Source organism: Bos mutus, chromosome 19, assembly GCF_027580195.1.
Source record: "Bos mutus isolate GX-2022 chromosome 19, NWIPB_WYAK_1.1, whole genome shotgun sequence".
Lineage (NCBI taxonomy): Eukaryota > Metazoa > Chordata > Mammalia > Artiodactyla > Bovidae > Bos > Bos mutus.
The window spans coordinates 25,911,182-25,917,181 of record NC_091635.1 but is presented as its reverse complement, the minus strand read 5'-3'; positions in this window follow the sequence as shown (position 1 = coordinate 25,917,181).

Sequence of the window (6,000 nt, the reverse complement as noted above, 5' to 3'; positions counted from 1 at the left end):
AAAACCATCCCTTCCATCCCATGAGATAATTACAGTGGCCTAAGAACCACCCTTTTCCAGGCCTCGCTGGAACCCAGTCACACTTAGGTTGAGGATGTGCTTGCTGTCTTCAGGGAATGCCCCCTCCCTGGGTCACCCACCTGCCATGTAGCCCTTGAGGTCTGACTGAAAGTCAGACCCCACCCCTTTTGTCCTTTTTAAAAGGCAGCAGATCTTGCCTTCTCTCTCCCATCCTATTTCCAGCAAGCTGGGCAAGTAGCCAAAATCCCTTCATCTTCCAGAATCACCCCCATTCACCAACAGTTCAAGATCAAGTCATAAATGGGACCATCAGTGCATAGCAGGAGTTAGGCCAGGCATATCATTCGTCCTTCAAATACCTCCCAACTGTCTACTCCTGGCTGGGCACTGCTTACTGATTCACTGGGCCTATGACTCAGCACCTAGGAGGAGACCCAGCCAAAACAGAGGTTTCTGAGCAAAATCATGACAGACAGTGAGCCGTGCCCCAGGAAGGCAAGCAGGCCTGCAAAGGCGGTGGCTGAGTAATGAAGACCACCTCTGAGAGTGTGACCAGAGGCCCTGAGGTCACACTGAGGGCAGGTCTTCAGAATCGACAAGGGGATTGTCTGGGAGCTAGTGGCTGGGTGTCCCCCACAGAATACCCTGAGGTAGGAAGTCATCTGTGGGTTCTAGAAAATGAATGAAACCCAAGTAGATTGAGAATTGGCAAGGGGGCACAGCGTCACAGGAGGTCTTGGTCTTGGACAAATGTAGCAAAGAAGGTGAATTTCTTCTCAGGCCATTGAACCAATAGGAGGGTCAAGTCAGAAGGTGACATGATCTGACACTGTTTTTCAGAGTTTACCTATGGCTGTGGCGTGATGAGGTAGGGTGAGGGCGGGGTGCAGATGACGGCTACCCGAACTCATTCACAGTGAACAATCTGATGGCTGAGGGAGGGGAACTGAGTCTTAGAGACTTTGTAGCTACAGAGTGATGGAGCTAAGACTCAAACCCATGACCCATCTCTCCTGTTAGCTATGCTTTCTTGGTGCTTTTAGTACTCATCATTACACATATTACGGACTTCCCAGGTGGCTCAGTGGGTAAAGAATCCATCTGCAATGGAGGCAATGCAGGAGACGCAGGTTCAATCCCTGGGTTGGGAAGATCCCCTGGAGACAGACATGGCAACCCTGTCTAGTATATATGCCTGGAGAATCCTATGGGCAGAGGAGCCTGGCTGGCCACAGTCCGTGGTTGCAAAGAGTTGGACACGATTAAAGCAGCTGAGCACACAAACACACGGATTAAGTGTTCATTTAATCCTTACCATATGGGCTATTGGTGTCATTACCTCCTGTCTACTGATGGGGAGAGTGACTGAGCAAAGGATTTGACTGACCTCAGGTTGGTCTCAGAGCCAGATTCTAATTGATAGTAGAAAGGGGGCTTCTTTACCAATAGGAACCTGGGAAGTCCACATATTTTCTCCCTCAGCATCTGCACATCTCTGAGTCCCCTGGGAATGTTCTTCCTCTTTGATCTCTGAGTAGCTTAGTTGTTAAGTCACTCAGTCATATCCGACTCTTTGCGACCCCGTGGACTGTAGCCCACCAGGCTCCTCCGTCCGTGGGATTCTCCAGGCAAGAATACTGGAGTGGGTTGCAATTTCCTTCTCCAGGGGATCTTCCTGACCCAGGGATCGAACCCAGGTCTCCTGCATTGCAGGCAGACGCTTTAACCTCTGAGCCACCAGGGAAGCCCCTGAGTGGCTTAAGTGACCCTAAACTCACAGGGCAGCAAAGCATCCTTTACTGTGCCAGGGCCTTGGGCCCAAGGCCACCGTACCCATTAGCTGACATAGGCTCCCTCAATATTCTCTAATGCCGACTGGTTGACAGCACTGGCATCTGGCAAGAAGCTCCACCCCATATCCCTGGCCACGTGCCAGGAATTTCACTCAAGTCCACAGACTCTCTGCTTCAGCTCAGACCCACCACTGTAGTCCTTCCACCTGCCCATGTCAGAGAAAAATCCTTATTCCTTTAATTCAACCCAAACAGATTTGGAGTTTTCCTATGAAGTATATGCCTAGCCTCATGCCAGTAGCACAGTGTCTTGACTGGTGGTAAGTTTTGAAGTTGGGAACTTTCTTTTTCAAGATTGTTTTGATAGTTCTACGTCCCTCTCATTTCCATAGGAATTTTAGGATCAGTTTGTCAATTTCTGCCCAAAAAGACCAAAAAAATGGGGATTTTAATAGGCAGTGTGTTAAATCTGCCAACTTAACAACATAAGATCTAAAACATGGAATATCCATTTATTAAGATCTTTTAAAATTTCTTTCAACAATATTTTCATTTCCTTGGTATAAGTTTTGCACTTTTATTAAATCTATTCCTACGTATTTTATTATTTTTGATGCTATTATAAATAGAATTGTTTCCTTAATTTCATTTTTAGATGGTTCATCACTTATAAAGTGGGGTGAGTGATAAAGACTTCTTTATTGAGGTACAATTGACATACAACGTTGTGTCAGTTTCAGGCATACAACGTAATGATGCAATATTTGTGTATACTGTAAAACGATCCCCACAGTAAGTCTAGTTAACATCTCTCACCATCCATAGTTAGAGAAAATTTTATTCTTGTGATGAGAATTCTTAAGATTTTCTCTCTTAGTAAAGATTTACTCTTTTGCTTTCAACTATGCAGTACAACAGTATAATTAACTATAGTTGCCACACTGTACATTACATCCCCGGGACTGACTTAAAATATAACTGAAAGCTCGTACCTTTCGACTCCCTTCTCCCATCTCACCCCATTCCAACCCCTGCTTCTGTCAACCACCATTTGTTCTCTGAGATTTTTTTTTATTCCACGTGTAAAGAGCGCATATGGTATTTGTCGTTTCTATCTGACTTGTCTCATGTAGCACAATGTCCTCAAGATCTATCCATGTTGTCGTAAATGGCAAGATTTCTTTCTTTCTATGGCTGAATAATATTTCATTTTATGTATATACAATGATTTATCTATTTATGGTATTTGGGCTATTTCCACCTTTTGGTTATGATGAACAATACTGCTATAAACATTCAGGCACAAGTTTCTGTTGGGACATATGTTTTCATTCCTATTGAGTATAAAGCTGGATGTGGAATTGCTGGATCATATGGTAATTTTATGTTTAATTTTTTGAGGAACCACCAAACTAGTTTTCATAGTAGCTGTATGTTTTGCACTGCCTCCAGCAATGTTCCAGGGTTCCGATTTCTCCATATCTTCAGCAACACTTGTTATTTTCTATTTTCTTGATTTAATCTTCCTGGTGAGTGTGAAATGGTATCTCATTGTGGTTGTGATTTGCATTTTTTAAATGACAAATGAAAATAGAAAAAAAGAGAAAATTAAAAATTATAAAACTAAAAGTTAGTTATTGGAAAAGATTGACAAAACTGATAAATACCTAGTTAGACTGACCAAGAAAAAAAACTAAATATTTGTCAGTTTTGTTCCTGGTGGGCCAGTGGGCGGTGAATTCTGAGGTTTGGGGGAGAAAGGCTGAGCGGCCTGTGTTTTATCAAGAGGCCATCCTGCGTAGGCCACTCTTCTGGGCCCCGGGGTCGGGGGGAGTCTGCATGGTGGAGAAAAGCATGGGCCCTAGAGTTCTTGAGAATCTTGGAACCTAAAGAGAAAGGAAGGTACAGATCCCTCTAACAGTGACCAGGAGAAGGCAGTGGCACCCCACTCCAGTACTCTTGCCTGGAAAATCCCATGGACGGAGGAGCCTGGTAGGCTGCAGTCCATGGGGTCGAGGAGGAGAGTCGGACACGACTGAGCGACTTCACTTTCACTTTCACTCCAAGAACCAGCGTTTAGTTTTATTGGTTTTCTCTTTTTTTTAAAATATTTTCTGCTTCATTTATTTCCATTCTTTATTATTTCCACCCTTTGGCTTGTTTTGGGTTTAGTTTGCTTTTCTTTTTCTAGTTTCTTAAGATGCAAGGTTACGGTGTTGATTTGAAATCTCTCTTTGCCAGTATGACATTTACAGCTATAAAGTTCCCTTACAGAGCTAATTTAGCTGCATCCCATAAGCTTTGACATGCTGTGCTTTTGCTTTCATTTATCTTAAAGTATTTCTAATTTTCCCTGTGATTTCTTCTTTGACTCATTAGATATTTAAGAGTGTGCTTTTATATTGCCACGTTTGTGAACTTCCCCAAACCTTCTGTTGCTAACTTCTAACTTAATTCCCTTGTGTTTGGAGAACAAACTTTGTGTGATTTCAATCCTTTTAAATTCATTAAAATTTAAATTGTAATTTAAATGTCTGGGCATGTTTTATGGCCTAGCTTTTGGTCTATCCTGAAGAATGTTCCATGCACACTTGAGGAAAATGTATATTCTGTTGTTGGGTGGAAGCTTCTTTGGAGATTGTTAGATCTAGTTGGTTCATAGTATTGTTCACATTTTCTACTTCCTTATTGATCTTCTGTCCAGTTGTTCTAGTCATTATTGAAAGCAACAATGTCCGACTATTGTTTTGATTTTTGTTTGCTTTTTGGTCACGCCACACAACTTGAGGGGCCAAGGACTGAACCTGTGCCCTTGGCAGTGAAAGCATGGAGCTCTAACCACTGGAATTTTCTCCAACTATTGCTTCGAATTGTCTACTTTCCTTTCAATTCTGTTAGTTTCTGCTTCAGGTTCTGTTGTTAGAAGCATATATTGTTGTTGTTCAGACACTCAGTCATGTCCCAGTCTTTGCGACCCCATGGACTGCAGCATCCCAGGCTTCCCTGTCCTTCACCATCTCCCAGAGCTTGCTCAAACTTATGTCCATTGAGTCGGTGACGCCATCCAACCATCTCATCCTCTGTTGTCCCCTTCTCCTCCCACCTTCAATCTTTTCCAGCATCAGGGTCTTTTCTAATGAGTCAACTCTTTGCCTCAGGTGGCCAAAGTACTGGAGCTTCAGCTTCAGTATCAGTCCTTCAAATGAATATTCAGGATTGATTTCTTTTAGGACTGACTGGTTTCATCTCCTTGCAGTCCAAGGGACTCTCAAGAGTCTTCTCCAACGCCACAGTTCAAAAACATCGATTCTTCGGCGTTCAGCTTTCTTCATAGTCCAACTCTCACATCCATACATGCTACTGGAAAAACCATAGATTGACTATATGGACCTTTGTTGGCAAAGTAACATCTCTGCTTTTTAATAAACTGTCTATGTTTGTCATAGCTTTTCTTCCAAGTAGTATGCATCTTATAATTTCATGGCTGCAGTTGCCATCTGCAGTGATTTGGGAACCCAAGAAAATAAAGTCTGTCACTGCTCCCATTGTTATCATATCTATTTGTCATGAAGTATGGGACCAGATGCCATGATCATTTTTTGAAGATCATTTTTTGAAGCATATATATTTATAATCATTTTATCTTCTTGGTAGACTGACCCTTTTATTCTTATAAAACATCCTTCTTGTCTCTAGCAATGATTTTTTATCTTTAAAGCCTATTTTATCTCATACCTGTATAACCACTCTGGCTCTCCTTCATAACTCTTTTCATCATTTCGTATCTTTTTCCATTCTTTCACTTTCAACTATTTTGTGTCTTTGAATCTAAAGTAGTGGTTTTGTGAACAGCATGTAGTTGGAGTATGTTTTTTAATCAATTCTGCCAATCTCTGTCTTTTGATTAGGGTGTTTACTCCACTTACGTTCAATATAATTACTGATAAGGTAGGATTTATGCCATTTTACTGTTTTTCATGTCTTATGTTTTTGTTGTTTTTCCAGTCCTTGACTCCTTCTCTTTTTTGTGTGAAACATATTTTCTAGTGTACCTTTTTAATTCGCTGTTTTTTCATTTATAATATTTTGAGAGAGTTATTTTCTTAGTGGTTGCCCTGGGGGTTACAATTAGTATCTTAAGTTAAAACAGTTTAGATTAATACTAACTTAATTTTCATAACATACA